Below are 25,085 nucleotides of genomic sequence, written 5' to 3'. Positions count from 1 at the left end.
GAGATACAGAAACACCGTGGCCCCTTTCTTTGAGATAACTCTGCACTATTGCGAGCTGCAAATGCCACTTCCAGCTTAGCTGTGCAGAAGAAGAACAACAAGAAGAAGAAATATCTGGAAATATGTCCGTCAGGCCCCTTCCCTTGAGATAAATCTGCAAATATCTCGGAAACGAAGCGAGCTACGGCAAAATGTTAAGAGAGCTTTTTTTGTAGAAAATTAGGATTCCTACTTTTTATGTTCTATGATATTTTTTGAACAGATGCGTAGTTCTCGAGATATATCAAGATATTTAAAAGTTCCGAAGCCGCACCAACATAATAGAGATACAGAAACACCGTGGCCCCTTTCTTTGAGATAACTCTGCACTATTGCGCGCTGCAAATGCCACTTCCAGCTTAGCTGTGCAGAAGAAGAAATATCTGGAAATATGTCCGTCAGGCCCCTTCCCTTGAGATAAATCTGCAAATATCTCGGAAACGATGCCAGCTATGGGAAAATGTTAAGAGACCTTTTTTGTAGAAAATTAGGATTCCTACTTTTTATGTTCTATGATATTTTTTGAACAGATGCGTAGTTCTCGAGATATATCAAGATATTTAAAAGTTCCGAAGCCGCACCAACATAATAGAGATACAGAAACACCGTGGCCCCTTTCTTTGAGATAACTCTGCACTATTGCGCGCTGCAAATGCCACTTCCAGCTTAGCTGTGCAGAAGAAGAAATATCTGGAAATATGTCCGTCAGGCCCCTTCCCTTGAGATAAATCTGCAAATATCTCGGAAACGATGCCAGCTATGGGAAAATCTTAAGAGACCTTTTTTGTAGAAAATTAGGATTCCTACTTTTTATGTTCTATGATATTTTTTGAACAGATGCGTAGTTCTCGAGATATATCAAGATATTTAAAAGTTCCGAAGCCGCACCAACATAATAGAGATACAGAAACACCGTGGCCCCTTTCTTTGAGATAACTCTGCACTATTGCGAGCTGCAAATGCCACTTCCAGCTTAGCTGTGCAGAAGAAGAACAACAAGAAGAAGAAATATCTGGAAATATGTCCGTCAGGCCCCTTCCCTTGAGATAAATCGGCAAATATCTCGGAAACGAAGCGAGCTACGGCAAAATGTTAAGAGACCTTTTTTGTAGAAAATTAGGATTCCTACTTTTTATGTTCTATGATATTTTTTGAACAGATGCGTAGTTCTCGAGATATATCAAGATATTTAAAAGTTCCGAAGCCGCACCAACATAATAGAGATACAGAAACACCGTGGCCCCTTTCCTTGAGATAACTCTGCACTATTGCGAGCTGCAAATGCCACTTCCAGCTTAGCTGTGCAGAAGAAGAACAACAAGAAGAAGAAATATCTGGAAATATGTCCGTCAGGCCCCTTCCCTTGAGATAAATCGGCAAATATCTCGGAAACGAAGCGAGCTACGGCAAAATGTTAAGAGACCTTTTTTGTAGAAAATTAGGATTCCTACTTTTTATGTTCTATGATATTTTTTGAACAGATGCGTAGTTCTCGAGATATATCAAGATATTTAAAAGTTCCGAAGCCGCACCAACATAATAGAGATACAGAAACACCGTGGCCCCTTTCTTTGAGATAACTCTGCACTACTGCGAGCTGCAAATGCCACTTCCAGCTTAGCTGTGCAGAAGAAGAACAACAAGAAGAAGAAATATCTCGAAATATGTCCGTCAGGCCCCATCCCTTGAGATAAATCTGCAAATATCTCGGAAACAAAGCGAGCTATGGCAAAATGTTAAGAGACCATTTTTGTAGAGAATTAAGTTTCCTACTTTTTATGTTCTATAATATTTTTTGATCAGATGCGTAGTTCTCGAGATATATCCTGATATTTAAAAGTTCCGAAGCGGCACCAACATAATAGAGATACAGAAACACCGTGGCCCCTTTCTTTGAGGTAACTCTGCACTATTGCGAGCTGCAAATGCCACTTCCAGCTTAGCTGTGCAGAAGAAGAACAACAAGAAGGAGAAATATCTCGAAATATGTCCGTCAGGCCCCTTCCCTTGAGATAAATCTGCAAATATCTCGGAAACGAAGCGAGCTATGGCAAAATGTTAAGAGACCTTTTTTGTAGACAATTACGTTTCCTACAATTTACGTTCTCTGATATTTTTTGATCAGAAGCGTAGTTTTCGAGATATATCGAGATATTTAAAAGTTCCGAAGCCGCACCAACATAATAGAGATACAGAAACACCGCGGCCCCTTTCTTTGAGATAACTCTGCACTACTGCGAGCTGCAAATGCCACTTCCAGCTTAGCTGTGCAGAAGAAGAACAACAAGAAGAAGGAATATCTCGAAATATGTCCGTCAGGCCCCTTCCCTTGAGATAAATCTGCAAATATCTCGGAAACCAAGCGAGCTATGGCAAAATGTTTAGAGACCTTATTTGTAGAGAATTAAGTTTCCTACTTTTTATGTTCTACGATATTTTTTGATCAGATGCGTAGTTCTCGAGATATATCAAGATATTTAAAAGTTCCGAAGCCGCACCAACATAATAGAGATACAGAAACACCGTGGCCCCTTTCTTTGAGATAACTCTGTACTATTGCGAGCTGCAAATGCCACTTCCAGCTTAGCTGTGCAGAAGAAGAACAACAAGAAGGAGAAATATCTCGAAATATGTCCGTCAGGCCCCTTCCCTTGAGATAAATCTGCAAATATCTCGGAAACGAAGCGAGCTATGGCAAAATGTTAAGAGACCTTTTTTGTAGACAATTATGTTTCCTACAATTTACGTTCTCTGATATTTTTTGATCAGAAGCGTAGTTTTCGAGATATATCGAGATATTTAAAAGTTCCGAAGCCGCACCAACATAATAGAGATACAGAAACACCGTGGCCCCTTTCGTTGAGATAACTCTGCACTAGTGCGAGCCGCAAATGCCACTTCAAGCTTAGCTGTGCAGAAGAAGAACAACAAGAAGAAGAAATATCTCGAAATATGTCCGTCAGGCCCCTTCCCTTGAGATAAATCTGCAAATATCTCGGAAACGAAGCGAGCTATGGCAAAATGTTAAGAGACCTTTTTTGTAGAGAATTAAGTTTCCTAGTTTTTATGTTCTATGATATTTTTTGATCAGATGCGTAGTTCTCGAGATATATCAAGATATTTAAAAGTTCCGAAGCCGCACCAACATAATAGAGATACAGAAACACCGTGGCCCCTTTCTTTGAGATAACTCTGCACTATTGCGAGCTGCAAATGCCACTTCCAGCTTAGCTGTGCAGAGGAAGAACAACAAGAAGAAGAAATATCTCGAAATATGTCCGTCAGGCCAGTTCCTTTGAGCTGAATCTGCAAATATCTCGGAAACGAAGCGAGCTATGGCAAAATGTTAAGAGACGTTTTTTGTAGAGAATTATGTTTCCTACAATTTATGTTCTATGATATTTTTTGATCAGAAGCGTAGTTTTCGAGATATATCGAGATATTTAAAAGTTCCGAAGCCGCACCAACATAATAGAGATACAGAAACACCGTGGCCCCTTTCTTTGAGATAACTCTGCACTATTGCGAGCTGCAAATGCTACTTCCAGCTTAGCTGTGCAGAAGAAGAACAACAAGAAGAAGAAATATCTGGAAATATGTCCGTCAGGCCCCTTCCCTTGAGATAAATCTGCAAATATCTCGGAAACGATGCCAGCTATGGGAAAATGTTAAGAGACCTTTTTTGTAGAAAATTAGGATTCCTACTTTTTATGTTCTATGATATTTTTTGAACAGATGCGTAGTTCTCGAGATATATCAAGATATTTAAAAGTTCCGAAGCCGCACCAACATAATAGAGATACAGAAACACCGTGGCCCCTTTCTTTGAGATAACTCTGCACTATTGCGCGCTGCAAATGCCACTTCCAGCTTAGCTGTGCAGAAGAAGAAATATCTGGAAATATGTCCGTCAGGCCCCTTCCCTTGAGATAAATCTGCAAATATCTCGGAAACGATGCCAGCTATGGGAAAATGTTAAGAGACCTTTTTTGTAGAAAATTAGGATTCCTACTTTTTATGTTCTATGATATTTTTTGAACAGATGCGTAGTTCTCGAGATATATCAAGATATTTAAAAGTTCCGAAGCCGCACCAACATAATAGAGATACAGAAACACCGTGGCCCCTTTCTTTGAGATAACTCTGCACTATTGCGCGCTGCAAATGCCACTTCCAGCTTAGCTGTGCAGAAGAAGAAATATCTGGAAATATGTCCGTCAGGCCCCTTCCCTTGAGATAAATCTGCAAATATCTCGGAAACGATGCCAGCTATGGGAAAATGTTAAGAGACCTTTTTTGTAGAAAATTAGGATTCCTACTTTTTATGTTCTATGATATTTTTTGAACAGATGCGTAGTTCTCGAGATATATCAAGATATTTAAAAGTTCCGAAGCCGCACCAACATAATAGAGATACAGAAACACCGTGGCCCCTTTCTTTGAGATAACTCTGCACTATTGCGAGCTGCAAATGCCACTTCCAGGTTAGCTGTGCAGAAGAAGAACAACAAGAAGAAGAAATATCTGGAAATATGTCCGTCAGGCCCCTTCCCTTGAGATAAATCGGCAAATATCTCGGAAACGAAGCGAGCTACGGCAAAATGTTAAGAGACCTTTTTTGTAGAAAATTAGGATTCCTACTTTTTATGTTCTATGATATTTTTTGAACAGATGCGTAGTTCTCGAGATATATCAAGATATTTAAAAGTTCCGAAGCCGCACCAACATAATAGAGATACAGAAACACCGTGGCCCCTTTCTTTGAGATAACTCTGCACTATTGCGAGCTGCAAATGCCACTTCCAGCTTAGCTGTGCAGAAGAAGAACAACAAGAAGAAGAAATATCTGGAAATATGTCCGTCAGGCCCCTTCCCTTGAGATAAATCGGCAAATATCTCGGAAACGAAGCGAGCTACGGCAAAATGTTAAGAGACCTTTTTTGTAGAAAATTAGGATTCCTACTTTTTATGTTCTATGATATTTTTTGAACAGATGCGTAGTTCTCGAGATATATCAAGATATTTAAAAGTTCCGAAGCCGCACCAACATAATAGAGATACAGAAACACCGTGGCCCCTTTCTTTGAGATAACTCTGCACTACTGCGAGCTGCAAATGCCACTTCCAGCTTAGCTGTGCAGAAGAAGAACAACAAGAAGAAGAAATATCTCGAAATATGTCCGTCAGGCCCCATCCCTTGAGATAAATCTGCAAATATCTCGGAAACAAAGCGAGCTATGGCAAAATGTTAAGAGACCATTTTTGTAGAGAATTAAGTTTCCTACTTTTTATCTTCTATAATATTTTTTGATCAGATGCGTAGTTCTCGAGATATATCCTGATATTTAAAAGTTCCGAAGCGGCACCAACATAATAGAGATACAGAAACACCGTGGCCCCTTTCTTTGAGGTAACTCTGCACTATTGCGAGCTGCAAATGCCACTTCCAGCTTAGCTGTGCAGAAGAAGAACAACAAGAAGGAGAAATATCTCGAAATATGTCCGTCAGGCCCCTTCCCTTGAGATAAATCTGCAAATATCTCGGAAACGAAGCGAGCTATGGCAAAATGTTAAGAGACCTTTTTTGTAGACAATTACGTTTCCTACAATTTAGGTTCTCTGATATTTTTTGATCAGAAGCGTAGTTTTCGAGATATATCGAGATATTTAAAAGTTCCGAAGCCGCACCAACATAATAGAGATACAGAAACACCGCGGCCCCTTTCTTTGAGATAACTCTGCACTACTGCGAGCTGCAAATGCCACTTCCAGCTTAGCTGTGCAGAAGAAGAACAACAAGAAGAAGGAATATCTCGAAATATGTCCGTCAGGCCCCTTCCCTTGAGATAAATCTGCAAATATCTCGGAAACCAAGCGAGCTATGGCAAAATGTTTAGAGACCTTATTTGTAGAGAATTAAGTTTCCTACTTTTTATGTTCTACGATATTTTTTGATCAGATGCGTAGTTCTCGAGATATATCAAGATATTTAAAAGTTCCGAAGCCGCACCAACATAATAGAGATACAGAAACACCGTGGCCCCTTTCTTTGAGATAACTCTGCACTATTGCGAGCTGCAAATGCCACTTCCAGCTTAGCTGTGCAGAAGAAGAACAACAAGAAGGAGAAATATCTCGAAATATGTCCGTCAGGCCCCTTCCCTTGAGATAAATCTGCAAATATCTCGGAAACGAAGCGAGCTATGGCAAAATGTTAAGAGACCTTTTTTGTAGACAATTATGTTTCCTACAATTTACGTTCTCTGATATTTTTTGATCAGAAGCGTAGTTTTCGAGATATATCGAGATATTTAAAAGTTCCGAAGCCGCACCAACATAATAGAGATACAGAAACACCGTGGCCCCTTTCTTTGAGATAACTCTGCACTATTGCGACCTGCAAATGCCACTTCCAGCTTAGCTGTGCAGAAGAGGAACAACAAGAAGAAGAAATATCTCGGAATATGTCCGTCAGGCCCCTTCCCTTGAGCTAAATCTGCAAATATCTCGGAAACGAAGCGAGCTATGGCAAAATGTTAAGAGACCTTTTTTGTAGAGAATTAAGTTTCCTAGTTTTTATGTTCTATGATATTTTTTGATCAGATGCGTAGTTCTCGAGATATATCAAGATATTTAAAAGTTCCGAAGCCGCACCAACATAATAGAGATACAGAAACACCGTGGCCCCTTTCTTTGAGATAACTCTGCACTATTGCGAGCTGCAAATGCCACTTCCAGCTTAGCTGTGCAGAGGAAGAACAACAAGAAGAAGAAATATCTCGAAATATGTCCGTCAGGCCAGTTCCTTTGAGCTGAATCTGCAAATATCTCGGAAACGAAGCGAGCTATGGCAAAATGTTAAGAGACGTTTTTTGTAGAGAATTATGTTTCCTACAATTTATGTTCTATGATATTTTTTGATCAGAAGCGTAGTTTTCGAGATATATCGAGATATTTAAAAGTTCCGAAGCCGCACCAACATAATAGAGATACAGAAACACCGTGGCCCCTTTCTTTGAGATAACTCTGCACTATTGCGAGCTGCAAATGCCACTTCCAGCTTAGCTGTGCAGAAGAAGAACAACAAGAAGAAGAAATATCACGAAATATGTCCGTTAGGCCCCTTCCCCTGAGATAAATCTGCAAATATCTCGGAAACGAAGCGAGCTATGGCAAAATGTTAAGAGACCTTTTTTGTAGCGAATTAAGTTTCCTACTTTTTATGTTCTATGATATTTTTTGATCAGATGCGTAGTTCTCGAGATATATCCTGATATTTAAAAGTTCCGAAGCGGCACCAACATAATAGAGATATAGAAACACCGTGGCCCCTTTCTTTGAGGTAACTCTGCACTATTGCGAGCTGCAAATGCCACTTCCAGCTTAGCTGTGCAGAAGAAGAACAACAAGAAGAAGAAATATCTGGAAATATGTCCGTCAGGCCCCTTCCCTTGAGATAAATCTGCAAATATCTCGGAAACGATGCCAGCTATAGGAAAATGTTAAGAGACCTTTTTTGTAGAAAATTAGGATTCCTACTTTTTATGTTCTATGATATTTTTTGAACAGATGCGTAGTTCTCGAGATATATCAAGATATTTAAAAGTTCCGAAGCCGCACCAACATAATAGAGATACAGAAACACCGTGGCCCCTTTCTTTGAGATAACTCTGCACTATTGCGAGCTGCAAATGCCACTTCCAGCTTAGCTGTGCAGAAGAAGAACAACAAGAAGAAGAAATATCTGGAAATATGTCCGTCAGGCCCCTTCCCTTGAGATAAATCTGCAAATATCTCGGAAACGAAGCGAGCTACGGCAAAATGTTAAGAGAGCTTTTTTGTAGAAAATTAGGATTCCTACTTTTTATGTTCTATGATATTTTTTGAACAGATGCGTAGTTCTCGAGATATATCAAGATATTTAAAAGTTCCGAAGCCGCACCAACATAATAGAGATACAGAAACACCGTGGCCCCTTTCTTTGAGATAACTCTGCACTATTGCGCGCTGCAAATGCCACTTCCAGCTTAGCTGTGCAGAAGAAGAAATATCTGGAGATATGTCCGTCAGGCCCCTTCCCTTGAGATAAATCTGCAAATATCTCGGAAACGATGCCAGCTATGGGAAAATGTTAAGAGACCTTTTTTGTAGAAAATTAGGATTCCTACTTTTTATGTTCTATGATATTTTTTGAACAGATGCGTAGTTCTCGAGATATATCAAGATATTTAAAAGTTCCGAAGCCGCACCAACATAATAGAGATACAGAAACACCGTGGCCCCTTTCTTTGAGATAACTCTGCACTATTGCGAGCTGCAAATGCCACTTCTAGCTTAGCTGTGCAGAAGAAGAACAACAAGAAGAAGAAATATCTGGAAATATGTCCGTCAGGCCCCTTCCCTTGATATAAATCGGCAAATATCTCGGAAACGAAGCGAGCTACGGCAAAATGTTAAGAGACCTTTTTTGTAGAAAATTAGGATTCCTACTTTTTATGTTCTATGATATTTTTTGAACAGATGCGTAGTTCTCGAGATATATCAAGATATTTAAAAGTTCCGAAGCCGCACCAACATAATAGAGATACAGAAACACCGTGGCCCCTTTCTTTGAGATAACTCTGCACTATTGCGAGCTGCAAATGCCACTTCCAGCTTAGCTGTGCAGAAGAAGAACAACAAGAAGAAGAAATATCTGGAAATATGTCCGTCAGGCCCCTTCCCTTGAGATAAATCGGCAAATATCTCGGAAACGAAGCGAGCTACGGCAAAATGTTAAGAGACGTTTTTTGTAGAAAATTAGGATTCCTACTTTTTATGTTCTATGATATTTTTTGAACAGATGCGTAGTTCTCGAGATATATCAAGATATTTAAAAGTTCCGAAGCCGCACCAACATAATAGAGATACAGAAACACCGTGGCCCCTTTCTTTGAGATAACTCTGCACTACTGCGAGCTGCAAATGCCACTTCCAGCTTAGCTGTGCAGAAGAAGAACAACAAGAAGAAGAAATATCTCGAAATATGTCCGTCAGGCCCCATCCCTTGAGATAAATCTGCAAATATCTCGGAAACCAAGCGAGCTATGGCAAAATGTTTAGAGACCTTATTTGTAGAGAATTAAGTTTCCTACTTTTTATGTTCTACGATATTTTTTGATCAGATGCGTAGTTCTCGAGATATATCAAGATATTTAAAAGTTCCGAAGCCGCACCAACATAATAGAGATACAGAAACACCGTGGCCCCTTTCTTTGAGATAACTCTGCACTATTGCGAGCTGCAAATGCCACTTCCAGCTTAGCTGTGCAGAAGAAGAACAACAAGAAGGAGAAATATCTCGAAATATGTCCGTCAGGCCCCTTCCCTTGAGATAAATCTGCAAATATCTCGGAAACGAAGCGAGCTATGGCAAAATGTTAAGAGACCTTTTTTGTAGACAATTATGTTTCCTACAATTTACGTTCTCTGATATTTTTTGATCAGAAGCGTAGTTTTCGAGATATATCGAGATATTTAAAAGTTCCGAAGCCGCACCAACATAATAGAGATACAGAAACACCGTGGCCCCTTTCTTTGAGATAACTCTGCACTATTGCGACCTGCAAATGCCACTTCCAGCTTAGCTGTGCAGAAGAGGAACAACAAGAAGAAGAAATATCTCGGAATATGTCCGTCAGGCCCCTTCCCTTGAGCTAAATCTGCAAATATCTCGGAAACGATGCCAGCTATGGGAAAATGTTAAGAGAGCTTTTTTGTAGAGAATTAAGTTTCCTACTTTTTATGTTCTATGATATTTTTTGATCAGATGCGTAGTTCTCGAGATATATCAAGATATTTAAAAGCTCCGAAGCTGCACCAACATAATAGAGGTACAGAAACACCGTGGCCCCTTTCTTTGAGATAACTCTGCACTATTGCGAGCTGCAAATGCCACTTCCAGCTTAGCTGTGCAGAAGAAGAACAACAAGAATAAGAAATATTTCGAAATATGTCCGTCAGGCCCCTTCCCTTGAGATAAATCTGCAAATATCTCGGAAACGAAGCGAGCTACGGCAAAATGTTAAGAGACCTTTTTTGTAGAAAATTAGGTTTCCTACTTTTTATGTTCTATGATATTTTTTGATCAGATGCGTAGTTCTCGAGATATATCAAGATATTTAAAAGTTCCGAAGCCGCACCAACATAATAGAGATACAGAAACACCGTGGCCCCTTTCTTTGAGATAACTCTGCACTACTGCGAGCTGCAAATGCCACTTCCAGCTTAGCTGTGCAGAAGAAGAACAACAAGAAGAAGAAATATCTCGAAATATGTCCGTCAGGCCCCATCCCTTGAGATAAATCTGCAAATATCTCGGAAACAAAGCGAGCTATGGCAAAATGTTAAGAGACCATTTTTGTAGAGAATTAAGTTTCCTACTTTTTATGTTCTATAATATTTTTTGATCAGATGCGTAGTTCTCGAGATATATCCTGATATTTAAAAGTTCCGAAGCGGCACCAACATAATAGAGATACAGAAACACCGTGGCCCCTTTCTTTGAGGTAACTCTGCACTATTGCGAGCTGCAAATGCCACTTCCAGCTTAGCTGTGCAGAAGAAGAACAACAAGAAGGGGAAATATCTCGAAATATGTCCGTCAGGCCCCTTCCCTTGAGATAAATCTGCAAATATCTCGGAAACGAAGCGAGCTATGGCAAAATGTTAAGAGACCTTTTTTGTAGACAATTACGTTTCCTACAATTTACGTTCTCTGATATTTTTTGATCAGAAGCGTAGTTTTCGAGATATATCGAGATATTTAAAAGTTCCGAAGCCGCACCAACATAATAGAGATACAGAAACACCGCGGCCCCTTTCTTTGAGATAACTCTGCACTACTGCGAGCTGCAAATGCCACTTCCAGCTTAGCTGTGCAGAAGAAGAACAACAAGAAGAAGGAATATCTCGAAATATGTCCGTCAGGCCCCTTCCCTTGAGATAAATCTGCAAATATCTCGGAAACCAAGCGAGCTATGGCAAAATGTTTAGAGACCTTATTTGTAGAGAATTAAGTTTCCTACTTTTTATGTTCTACGATATTTTTTGATCAGATGCGTAGTTCTCGAGATATATCAAGATATTTAAAAGTTCCGAAGCCGCACCAACATAATAGAGATACAGAAACACCGTGGCCCCTTTCTTTGAGATAACTCTGCACTATTGCGAGCTGCAAATGCCACTTCCAGCTTAGCTGTGCAGAAGAAGAACAACAAGAAGGAGAAATATCTCGAAATATGTCCGTCAGGCCCCTTCCCTTGAGATAAATCTGCAAATATCTCGGAAACGAAGCGAGCTATGGCAAAATGTTAAGAGACCTTTTTTGTAGACAATTATGTTTCCTACAATTTACGTTCTCTGATATTTTTTGATCAGAAGCGTAGTTTTCGAGATATATCGAGATATTTAAAAGTTCCGAAGCCGCACCAACATAATAGAGATACAGAAACACCGTGGCCCCTTTCTTTGAGATAACTCTGCACTATTGCGACCTGCAAATGCCACTTCCAGCTTAGCTGTGCAGAAGAGGAACAACAAGAAGAAGAAATATCTCGGAATATGTCCGTCAGGCCCCTTCCCTTGAGCTAAATCTGCAAATATCTCGGAAACGATGCCAGCTATGGGAAAATGTTAAGAGAGCTTTTTTGTAGAGAATTAAGTTTCCTACTTTTTATGTTCTATGATATTTTTTGATCAGATGCGTAGTTCTCGAGATATATCAAGATATTTAAAAGCTCCGAAGCTGCACCAACATAATAGAGGTACAGAAACACCGTGGCCCCTTTCTTTGAGATAACTCTGCACTATTGCGAGCTGCAAATGCCACTTCCAGCTTAGCTGTGCAGAAGAAGAACAACAAGAATAAGAAATATTTCGAAATATGTCCGTCAGGCCCCTTCCCTTGAGATAAATCTGCAAATATCTCGGAAACGAAGCGAGCTACGGCAAAATGTTAAGAGACCTTTTTTGTAGAAAATTAGGTTTCCTACTTTTTATGTTCTATGATATTTTTTGATCAGATGCGTAGTTCTCGAGATATATCAAGATATTTAAAAGTTCCGAAGCCGCACCAACATAATAGAGATACAGAAACACCGTGGCCCCTTTCTTTGCGATAACTCTGCACTATTGCGAGCTGCAAATGCCACTTCCAGCTTAGCTGTGCAGAAGAAGAACAACAAGAAGAAGAAATATCTCGAAATATGTCCGTCAGGCTCCTTCCCTTGAGATAAATCTGCAAATATCTCGGAAACGAAGCGAGCTATGGCAAAATGTTAAGAGACCTTTTTTGTAGAGAATTAAGTTTCCTACTTTTTATGTTCTATGATATTTTTCGATCAGAGGCGTAGTTCTCGAGATATATCAAGATATTTAAAAGTTCCGAAGCCGCACCAACATAATAGAGATACAGAAACACCGTGGCCCCTCTCTTTGAGATAACTCTGCACGATTGCGAGCTGGAAATGCCACTTCCAGTTTAGCTGTGCAGAAGAAGAACAACAAGAAGAAGAAATATCTCGAAATATGTCCGTCAGGCCCCTTCCCTTGAGATAAATCTGCAAATATCTCGGAAACGAAGCGAGCTACGGCAAAATGTTAAGAGACCTTTTTTGTAGAAAATTAGGTTTCCTACTTTTTATTTTGTATGATATTTTTTGATCAGATGCGTAGTTCTCGAGATATATCAAGATATTTAAACGTTCCGAAGCCGCACCAACATAATAGAGATACAGAAACACCGTGGCCCCTTTCTTTGAGATAACTCTGCACTATTGCGAGCTGCAAATGCCACTTCCAGCTTCGCTGTGCAGAAGAAGAACAACAAGAAGGAGAAATATCTCGAAATATGTCCGTCAGGCCCCTTCCCTTGAGATAAATCTGCAAATATCTCGGAAACGAAGCGAGCTATGGTAAAATGTTAAGAGACCTTTTTTGTAGACAATTATGTTTCCTACAATTTACGTTCTCTGATATTTTTTGATCAGAAGCGTAGTTTTCGAGATATATCGAGATATTTAAAAGTTCCGAAGCCGCACCAACATAATAGAGATACAGAAACACCGTGGCCCCTTTCTTTGAGATAACTCTGCACTATTGCGACCTGCAAATGCCACTTCCAGCTTAGCTGTGCAGAAGAGGAACAACAAGAAGAAGAAATATCTCGGAATATGTCCGTCAGGCCCCTTCCCTTGAGCTAAATCTGCAAATATCTCGGAAACGATGCCAGCTATGGGAAAATGTTAAGAGACCTTTTTTGTAGAGAATTAAGTTTCCTACTTTTTATGTTCTATGATATTTTTTGATCAGATGCGTAGTTCTCGAGATATATCAAGATATTTAAAAGCTCCGAAGCTGCACCAACATAATAGAGGTACAGAAACACCGTGGCCCCTTTCTTTGAGATAACTCTGCACTATTGCGAGCTGCAAATGCCACTTCCAGCTTAGCTGTGCAGAAGAAGAACAACAAGAATAAGAAATATTTCGAAATATGTCCGTCAGGCCCCTTCCCTTGAGATAAATCTGCAAATATCTCGGAAACGAAGCGAGCTACGGCAAAATGTTAAGAGACCTTTTTTGTAGAAAATTAGGTTTCCTACTTTTTATGTTCTATGATATTTTTTGATCAGATGCGTAGTTCTCGAGATATATCAAGATATTTAAAAGTTCCGAAGCCGCACCAACATAATAGAGATACAGAAACACCGTGGCCCCTTTCTTTGCGATAACTCTGCACTATTGCGAGCTGCAAATGCCACTTCCAGCTTAGCTGTGCAGAAGAAGAACAACAAGAAGAAGAAATATCTCGAAATATGTCCGTCAGGCTCCTTCCCTTGAGATAAATCTGCAAATATCTCGGAAACGAAGCGAGCTATGGCAAAATGTTAAGAGACCTTTTTTGTAGAGAATTAAGTTTCCTACTTTTTATGTTCTATGATATTTTTCGATAAGAGGCGTAGTTCTCGAGATATATCAAGATATTTAAAAGTTCCGAAGCCGCACCAACATAATAGAGATACAGAAACACCGTGGCCCCTCTCTTTGAGATAACTCTGCACGATTGCGAGCTGGAAATGCCACTTCCAGTTTAGCTGTGCAGAAGAAGAACAACAAGAAGAAGAAATATCTCGAAATATGTCCGTCAGGCCCCTTCCCTTGAGATAAATCTGCAAATATCTCGGAAACGAAGCGAGCTACGGCAAAATGTTAAGAGACCTTTTTTGTAGAAAATTAGGTTTCCTACTTTTTATTTTGTATGATATTTTTTGATCAGATGCGTAGTTCTCGAGATATATCAAGATATTTAAACGTTCCGAAGCCGCACCAACATAATAGAGATACAGAAACACCGTGGCCCCTTTCTTTGAGATAACTCTGCACTATTGCGAGCTGCAAATGCCACTTCCAGCTTCGCTGTGCAGAAGAAGAACAACAAGAAGGAGAAGTATCTCGAAATATGTCCGTCAGGCCCCTTCCCTTGAGATAAATCTGCAAATATCTCGGAAACGAAGCGAGCTATGGCAAAATGTTAAGAGACCTTTTTTGTAGACAATTATGTTTCCTACAATTTACGTTCTCTGATATTTTTTGATCAGAAGCGTAGTTTTCGAGATATATCGAGATATTTAAAAGTTCCGAAGCCGCACCAACATAATAGAGATACAGAAACACCGTGGCCCCTTTCTTTGAGATAACTCTGCACTATTGCGACCTGCAAATGCCACTTCCAGCTTAGCTGTGCAGAAGAGGAACAACAAGAAGAAGAAATATCTCGGAATATGTCCGTCAGGCCCCTTCCCTTGAGCTAAATCTGCAAATATCTCGGAAACGATGCCAGCTATGGGAAAATGTTAAGAGACCTTTTTTGTAGAGAATTAAGTTTCCTACTTTTTATGTTCTATGATATTTTTTGATCAGATGCGTAGTTCTCGAGATATATCAAGATATTTAAAAGCTCCGAAGCTGCACCAACATAATAGAGGTACAGAAACACCGTGGCCCCTTTCTTTGAGATAACTCTGTACTATTGCGAGCTGCAAATGCCACTTCCAGCTTAGCTGTGCAGAAGAAGAACAACAAGAATAAGAAATATTTCGAAATATGTGCGTCAGGCCCCTTCCCTTGAGATAAATCTGCAAATATCTCGGAAACGAAGCGAGCTACGGCAAAATGTTAAGAGACCTTTTTTGTAGAAAATTAGGTTTCCTACTTCTTATGTTCTATGATATTTTTTGATCAGATGCGTAGTTCTCGAGATATATCAAGATATTTAAAAGTTCCGAAGCCGCACCAACATAATAGAGATACAGAAACACCGTGGCCCCTTTCTTTGCGATAACTCTGCACTATTGCGAGCTGCAAATGCCACTTCCAGCTTAGCTGTGCAGAAGAAGAACAACAAGAAGAAGAAATATCTCGAAATATGTCCGTCAGGCTCCTTCCCTTGAGATAAATCTGCAAATATCTCGGAAACGAAGCGAGCTATGGCAAAATGTTAAGAGACCTTTTTTGTAGAGAATTAAGTTTCCTACTTTTTATGTTCTATGATATTTTTCGATCAGAGGCGTAGTTCTTGAGATATATCAGGATATTTAAAAGTTCCGAAGCCGCACCAACATAATAGAGATACAGAAACACCGTGGCCCCTCTCTTTGAGATAACTCTGCACGATTGCGAGCTGGAAATGCCACTTCCAGTTTAGCTGTGCAGAAGAAGAACAACAAGAAGAAGAAATATCTCGAAATATGTCCGTCAGGCCCCTTCCCTTGAGATAAATCTGCAAATATCTCGGAAACGAAGCGAGCTACGGCAAAATGTTAAGAGACCTTTTTTGTAGAAAATTAGGTTTCCTACTTTTTATGTTCTATGATATTTTTTGATCAGATGCGTAGTTCTCGAGATATATCAAGATATTTAAACGTTCCGAAGCCGCACCAACATAATAGAGATACAGAAACACCGTGGCCCCTTTCTTTGAGATAACTCTGCACTATTGCGAGCTGCAAATGCCACTTCCAGCTTAGCTGTGCAGAAGAAGAACAACAAGAATAAGAAATATTTCGAAATATGTCCGTCAGGCCCCTTCCCTTGAGATAAATCTGCAAATACCTCGGAAACGAAGCGAGCTACGGCAAAATGTTAAGAGACCTTTTTTGTAGAAAATTAGGATTCCTACTTTTTATGTTCTATGATATTTTTTGATCAGATGCGTAGTTCTCGAGATATATCAAGATATTTAAAAGCTCCGAAGCTGCACCAACATAATAGAGGTACAGAAACACCGTGGCCCCTTTCTTTGAGATAACTCTGCACTATTGCGAGCTGCAAATGCCACTTCCAGCTTAGCTGTGCAGAAGAAGAACAACAAGAATAAGAAATATTTCGAAATATGTCCGTCAGGCCCCTTCCCTTGAGATAAATCTGCAAATATCTCGGAAACGAAGCGAGCTACGGCAAAATGTGAAGAGACCTTTTTTGTAGAAAATTAGGTTTCCTACTTTTTATGTTCTATGATATTTTTTGATCAGATGCGTAGTTCTCGAGATATATCAAGATATTTAAAAGTTCCGAAGCCGCACCAACATAATAGAGATACAGAAACACCGTGGCCCCTTTCTTTGCGATAACTCTGCACTATTGCGAGCTGGAAATGCCACTTCCAGTTTAGCTGTGCAGAAGAAGAACAACAAGAAGAAGAAATATCTCGAAATATGTCCGTTAGGCCCCTTCCCTTGAGATAAATCTGCAAATATCTCGGAAACGAAGCGAGCTATTGCAAAACGTTAAAAGACCTTTTTTGTAGAGAATTAAGTTTCCTACTTTTTATGTTCTATGATATTTTTTGATCAGATGCGTAGTTCTCGAGATATATCAAGATATTTAAAAGTTCCGAAGCCGCACCAACATAATAGAGATACAGAAACACCGTGGCCCCTTTCTTTGCGATAACTCTGCACTATTGCGAGCTGGAAATGCCACTTCCAGTTTAGCTGTGCAGAAGAAGAACAACAAGAAGAAGAAATATCTCGAAATATGTCCGTTAGGCCCCTTCCCTTGAGATAAATCTGCAAATATCTCGGAAACGAAGCGAGCTATTGCAAAACGTTAAAAGACCCGTTTTGTAGAGAATTAAGTTTCCTACTTTTTATGTTCTATGATATTTTTTGATCAGATGCGTAGTTCTCGAGATATATCAAGATATTTAAAAGCTCCGAAGCTGCACCAACATAATAGAGGTACAGAAACACCGTGGCCCCTTTCTTTGAGATAACTCTGCACTATTGCGAGCTGCAAATGCCACCTCCAGCTTAGTTGTGCAGAAGAAGAACAACAAGAATAAGAAATATTTCGAAATATGTCCGTCAGGCCCCTTCCCTTGAGATAAATCTGCAAATATCTCGGAAACGAAGCGAGCTACTGCAAAATGTTAAGAGACCTTTTTTGTAGAAAATTAGGTTTCCTACTTTTTATGTTCTATGATATTTTTTGATCAGATGCGTAGTTCTCGAGATATATCAAGATATTTGAAAGTTCCGAAGCCGCACCAACATAATAGAGATACAGAAACACCGTGGCCCCTTTCTTTGAGATAACTCTGCACTATTGCGAGCGGCAAATGCCACTTCCAGCTTAGCTGTGCAGAAGAAGAACAACAAGAAGAAGAAATATCTGGAAATATGTCCGTCAGGCCCCTTCCCTTGAGATAAATCTGCAAATATCTCGGAAACGAAGCGAGCTACGGCAAAATGTTAAGACACCTTTTTTGTAGAAAATTAGGATTCCTACTTTTTATGTTCTATGATATTTTTTGAACAGATGCGTAGTTCTCGAGATATATCAAGATATTTAAAAGTTCCGAAGCCGCACCAACATAATAGAGATACAGAAACACCGTGGCCCCTTTCTTTGAGATAACTCTGCACTATTGCGCGCTGCAAATGCCACTTCCAGCTTAGCTGTGCAGAAGAAGAACAACAAGAAGAAGAAATATCTCGAAATATGTCCGTCAGGCCCCTTCCCTTGAGATAAATCTGCAAATATCTCGGAAACGAAGCGAGCTATGGCAAAATGTTAAGAGACCTTTTTTGTAGAGAATTAAGTTTCCTACTTTTTATGTTCTATGATATTTTTTGATCAGATGCGTAGTTCTCGAGATATATCAAGATATTTAAAAGCTCCGAAGCTGCACCAACATAATAGAGGTACAGAAACACCGTGGCCCCTTTCTTTGAGATAACTCTGCACTATTGCGAGCTGCAAATGCCACTTCCAGCTTAGTTGTGCAGAAGAAGAACAACAAGAATAAGAAATATTACGAAATATGTCCGTCAGGCCCCTTCCCTTGAGATAAATCTGCAAATATCTCGGAAACGAAGCGAGCTACGGCAAAATGTTAAGAGACCTTTTTTGTAGAAAATTAGGTTTCCTACTTTTTATGTTCTATGATATTTTTTGATCAGATGCGTAGTTCTCGAGATATATCAAGATATTTGAAAGTTCCGAAGCCGCACCAACATAATAGAGATACAGAAACACCGTGGCCCCTTTCTTTCACATAACTCTGCACTATTGCGAGCGGCAAATGCCACTTCCAGCTTAGCTGGGCAGAAGAAGAACAACAAGAAGAAGAAATATCTCGAAATATGTCCGTCAGGCCAGTTCCTTTGAGCTGAATCTGCAAATATCTCGGAAACGAAGCGAGCTATGGCAAAATGTTAAGAGACGTTTTTTGTAGAGAATTATGTTTCCTATAATTTATGTTCTATGATATTTTTTGATCAGAAGCGTAGTTTTCGAGATATATCGAGATATTTAAAAGTTCCGAAGCCGCACCAACATAATAGGGATACAGAAACACCGTGGCCCCTTCCTTTGAGATAACTCTGCACTAGTGCGAGCCGCAAATGCCACTTCCAGCTTAGCTGTGCAGAAGAAGAACAACAAGAAGAAGAAATATCTCGAAATATGTCCGTCAGGCCCCTTCCCTTGAGATAAATCTGCAAATATCTCGGAAACGAAGCGAGCTATGGCAAAATGTTAAGAGACCTTTTTTGTAGATAATTATGCTTCCTACAATTTATGTTCTATGATATTTTTTGATCAGAAGCGTAGTTTTCGAGATATATCGAGATATTTAAAAGTTCCGAAGCCGCACCAACATAATAGAGATACAGAAACACCGTGGCCCCGTTCTTTGAGATAACTCTGCACTATTGCGAGCTGCAAATGCCACTTCCAGCTTAGCTGTGCAGAGGAAGAACAACAAGAAGAAGAAATATCTCGAAATATGTCCGCCAGGCCAGTTCCTTTGAGCTGAATCTGCAAATATCTCGGAAACGAAGCGAGCTATGGCAAAATGTTAAGAGACGTTTTTTGTAGACAATTATGTTTCCTACAATTTATGTTCTATGATATTTTTTGATCAGAAGCGTAGTTTTCGAGATATATCGAGATATTTAAAAGTTCCGAAGCCGCACCAACATAATAGGGATACAGAAACACCGTGGCCCCTTTCTTTGAGATAACTCTGCACTAGTGCGAGCCGCAAATGCTACTTCCAGCTTAGCTGTGCAGAAGAAGAACAACAAGAAGAAGAAATATCTCGAAATATGTCCGTCAGGCCCCTTCCCTTGAGATAAATATGCAAATATCTCGGAAACGAAGCGAGCTATGGCAAAATGTTAAGAGACCGTTTTTGTAGAGAATTAAGTTTCCTACTTTTTATGTTCTATGATATTTTTTGATCAGATGCGTAGTTCTCGAGATATATCAAGATATTTAAAAGTTCCGAAGCCGCACCAACATAATAGAGATACAGAAACACCGTGGCCCCTTTCTTTGAGATAACTCTGCACTAGTGCGAGCCGCAAATGCCACTTCCAGCTTAGCTGTGCAGAAGAAGAACAACAAGAAGAAGAAATATCTCGAAATATGTCCGTCAGGCCAGTTCCTTTGAGCTGTATCTGCAAATATCTCGGAAACGAAGCGAGCTATCGCAAAATGTTAAGAGACGTTTTTTGTAGAGAATTATGTTTCCTACTTTTTATGTTCTATGATATTTTTTGATCAGATGCGTAGTTCTCGAGATATATCAAGATATTTAAAAGTTCCCAAGCCGCACCAACATAATAGAGATACAGAAACACCGTGGCCCCTTTCTTTGAGATAACTCTGCACTATTGCGAGCTGTAAATGCCACTTCCAGCTTAGCTGTGCAGAAGAAGAACAACAAGAAGAAGAAATATCTCGAAATATGTCCGTCAGGCCCCTTCCCTTGAGATATATCTGCAAATATCTCGGAAACGAAGCGAGCTATGGCAAACTGTTAAGAGACCTTTTTTGTAGAGAATTAAGTTTCCTACTTTTTATGTTCTATGATATTTTTCGATCAGAGGCGTAGTTCTCGAGATATATCAAGATATTTAAAAGTTCCGAAGCCGCACCAACATAATAGAGGTACAGAAACACCGTGGCCCCTTTCTTTGAGATAACTCTGCACGATTGCGAGCTGGAAATGCCACTTCCAGTTTAGCTGTGCAGAAGAAGAAAAACAAGAAGAAGAAATATCTCGAAATATGTCCATCAGGACCCTTCCCTTGAGATAAATCTGCAAATATCTCGGAAACGAAGCGAGCTATGGCAAAATGTTAAGAGACCTTTTTTGTAGAGAATTATGTTTCCTACAATTTATGTTCTATGATATTTTTTGATCAGAAGCGTAGTTTTCGAGATATATCGAGATATTTAAAAGTTCCGAAGCCGCACCAACATAATAGAGATACAGAAACACCGTGGCCCCTTTCTTTGGGATAACTCTGCACTATTGCGAGCTGCAAATGCCACTTCCAGCTTAGCTGTGCAGAAGAAGAACAACAAGAAGAAGAAATATCTCGAAATATGTCCGTCAGGCCACTTCCCTTGAGATAAATCTGCAAATATCTCGGAAACGAAGCGAGCTATGGCAAAATGTTAAGAGACCTTTTTTGTAGAGAATTAAGTTTCCTACTTTTTATGTTCGATGATATTTTTTGATCAGATGCGTAGTTCTCGAGATATATCAAGATATGTAAAAGTTCCGAAGCCGCACCATCATAATAGAGATACAGAAACACCGTGGCCCCTTTCTTTGAGATAACTCTGCACTATTGCGTGCTGCAAATGCCACTTCCAGCTTAGCTGTGCAGAGGAAGAACAACAAGAAGAAGAAATATCTCGAAATATGTCCGTCACGCCAGTTCCTTTGAGCTGAATCTGCAAATATCTCGGAAACGAAGCGAGCTATGGCAAAATGTTAAGAGACGTTTTTTGTAGAGAATTATGTTTCCTACAATTTATGTTCTATGATATTTTTTGATCAGAAGCGTAGTTTTCGAGATATATCGAGATACTTAAAAGTTCCGAAGCCGCACCAACATAATAGAGATACAGAAACACCGTGGCCCCTTTCTTTGAGATAACTGTGCACCAGTGCGAGCCGCAAATGCCACTTCCAGCTTAGCTGTGCAGAAGAAGAACAACAAGAAGAAGAAATATCTCGAAATATGTCCGTCAGGCCCCTTCCCTTGAGATAAATATGCAACTTTCTCGGAAACGAAGCGAGCTATGGCAAAATGTTAAGAAACCTTTTTTGTAGAGAATTAAGTTTCCTACTTTTCATGTTCTATGATATTTTTTGATCAGATGCGTAGTTCTCGAGATATATCAAGATATTTAAAAGTTCCGAAGCCGCACCATCATAATAGAGATACAGAAACACCGTGGCCCCTTTCTTTGAGATAACTCTGCACTATTGCGAGCTGCAAATGCCACTTCCAGCTTAGCTGTGCAGAGGAAGAACAACAAGAAGAACAAATATCTCGAAATATGTCCGTCAGGCCAGTTCCTTTGAGCTGAATCTGCAAATATCTCGGAAACGAAGCGAGCTATGGCAAAATGTTATGAGACGTTTTTTGTAGAGAATTATGTTTCCTACAATTTATGTTCTATGATATTGTTTGATCAGAAGCGTAGTTTTCGAGATATATCGAGATATTTAAAAGTTCCGAAGACGCACCAACATAATAGAGATACAGAAACACCGTGGCCCCTTTCTTTGAGATAACTGTGCACTAGTGCGAGCCGCAAATGCCACTTCCAGTTTAGCTGTGCAGAAGAAGAACAACAAGAAGCAGAAATATCTCGAAATATGTCCGTTAGGCCCCTTCCCTTGAGATAAATCTGCAAATATCTCGGAAACGAAGCGAGCTATGGCAAAATGTTAAGAGACCTTTTTTGTAGAGAATTAAGTTTCCTACTTTTTATGTTCTATGATATTTTTTGATCAGATGCGTAGTTCTCGAGATATATCAAGATATTTAAAAGTTCCGAAGCCGCACCAACATAATAGGGATACAGAAACACCGTGGCCCCTCTCTTTGAGATAACTCTGCACTATTGCGAGCTGGAAATGCCACTTCCAGTTTAGCTGTGCAGAAGAAGAACAACAAGAAGAAGAAATATCTCGAAATATGTCCGTTAGGCCCCTTCCCTTGAGATAAATGTGCAAATATCTCGGAAACGAAGCGAGCTATGGCAAAATGTTAAGAGACCTTTTTTGTAGAGAATTAAGTTTCCTACTTTTTATGTTCTATGATATTTTTTGATCAGATGCGTAGTTCTCGAGATATATCAAGATATTTAAAAGTTCCGATGCCGCACCAACATAATAGAGATACAGAAACACAGTGGCCCCTCTCTTTGAGATAACTCTGCACTATTGCGAGCTGGAAATGCCACTTCCAGCTTAGCTGTGCAGGAGAAGAACAACAAGAAGAAGAAATATCTCGAAATATGTCCGTTAGGCCCCTTCCCTTGAGATATATGTGCAAATATCTCGGAAACGAAGCGAGCTATGGCAAAATGTTAAGAGACCTTTTTTGTAGAGAATTAAGTTTCCTACTTTTTATGTTCTATGATATTTTTTGATCAGATGCGTAGTTCTCGAGATATATCAAGATATTTAAAAGTTCCGAAGCCGCACCAACATAATAGAGATACAGAAACACCGTGGCCCCTTTCTTTGAGATAACTCTGCACTACTGCGAGCTGCAAATGCCACTTCCAGCTTAGCTGTGCAGAAGAAGAACAAGAAGAAGAAGAAATATCTCGAAATATGTCCGTTAGGCCCCTTCCCTTGAGCTGAATCTGCAAATATCTCGGAAACGAAGCGAGCTATGGCAAAATGTTAAGAGACGTTTTTTGTAGAGAATTATGTTTCCTACAATTTATGTTCTATGATATTTTTTGATCAGAAGCGTAGTTTTCGAGATATATCGAGATATTTAAAAGTTCCGAAGCCGCACCAACATAATGGAGATACAGAAACACCGTGGCCCCTTTCTTTGAGATAACGCTGCACTAGTGCGAGCTGGAAATGCCACTTCCAGTTTAGCTGTGCAGAAGAAGAACAACAAGAAGCAGAAATATCTCGAAATATGTCCGTTAGGCCCGTTCCCTTGAGATAAATCTGCAAATATCTCGGAAACGAAGCGAGCTATGGCAAAATGTTAAGAGACCTTTTTTGTAGAGAATTAAGTTTCCTACTTTTTATGTTCTATGATATTTTTTGATCAGATGCGTAGTTCTCGAGATATATCAAGATATTTAAAAGTTCCGAAGCCGCACCAACATAATAGAGATACAGAAACACCGTGGCCCCTCTCTTTGAGATAACTCTGCACTATTGCGAGCTGGAAATGCCACTTCCAGTTTAGCTGTGCAGAAGAAGAACAACAAGAAGAAGAAATATCTCGAAATATGTCCGTTAGGCCCCTTCCCTTGAGATAAATGTGCAAATATCTCGGAAACGAAGCGAGCTATGGCAAAATGTTAAGAGACCTTTTTTGTAGAGAATTAAGTTTGCTACTTTTTATGTTCTATGATATTTTTTGATCAGAAGCGTAGTTCTCGAGATATATCAAGATATTTAAAAGTTCCGAAGCCGCACCAACATAATAGAGATACAGAAACACCGTGGCCCCTTTCTTTGAGATAACTCTGCACTATTGCGAGCTGCAAATGCCACTTCCAGCTTAGCTGTGCAGACGAAGAACAACAAGAAGAAGAAATATCTCGAAATATGTCCGTTAGGCCCCTTCCCTTGAGATAAATCTGCAAATATCTCGGAAACGAAGCGAGCTATGGCAAAATGTTAAGAGACCTTTTTTGTAGAGAATTAAGTTTGCTACTTTTTATGTTCTATGATATTTTTTGATCAGATGCGCAGTTCTCGAGATATATCAAGATATTTAAAAGTTCCGAAGCCGCACCAACATAATAGAGATACAGAAACACCGTGGCCCCTTTCTTTGAGATAACTCTGCACTATTGCGAGCTGCAAATGCCACTTCCAGCTTAGCTGTGCAGATGTAGAACAACAAGAAGAAGAAATATCTCGAAATATGTCCGTCAGGCCAGTTCCTTTGAGCTGAATCTGCAAATATCTCGGAAACGAAGCGAGCTATGGCAAAATGTTAAGAGACGTTTTTTGTAGAGAATTATGTTTCCTACAATTTATGTTCTATGATATTTTTTGATCAGAAGCGTAGTTTTCGAGATATATCGAGATACTTTAAAGTTCCGAAGCCGCACCAACATAATAGAGATACAGAAACACCGTGGCCCCTTTCTTTGAGATAACTGTGCACCAGTGCGAGCCGCAAATGCCACTTCCAGCTTAGCTGTGCAGAAGAAGAACAACAAGAAGAAGAAATATCTCGAAATATGTCCGTCAGGCCCCTTCCCTTGAGATAAATATGCAACTTTCTCGGAAACGAAGCGAGCTATGGCAAAATGTTAAGAAACCTTTTTTGTAGAGAATTAAGTTTCCTACTTTTCATGTTCTATGATATTTTTTGATCAGATGCGTAGTTCTCGAGATATATCAAGATATTTAAAAGTTCCGAAGCCGCACCATCATAATAGAGATACAGAAACACCGTGGCCCCTTTCTTTGAGATAACTCTG

Source organism: Osmia lignaria, unplaced genomic scaffold, assembly GCF_051020975.1.
Source record: "Osmia lignaria lignaria isolate PbOS001 unplaced genomic scaffold, iyOsmLign1 scaffold0002, whole genome shotgun sequence".
NCBI classification, from domain to species: Eukaryota; Metazoa; Arthropoda; class Insecta; order Hymenoptera; family Megachilidae; genus Osmia; species Osmia lignaria.
This window is presented reverse-complemented; position numbering follows the sequence as displayed.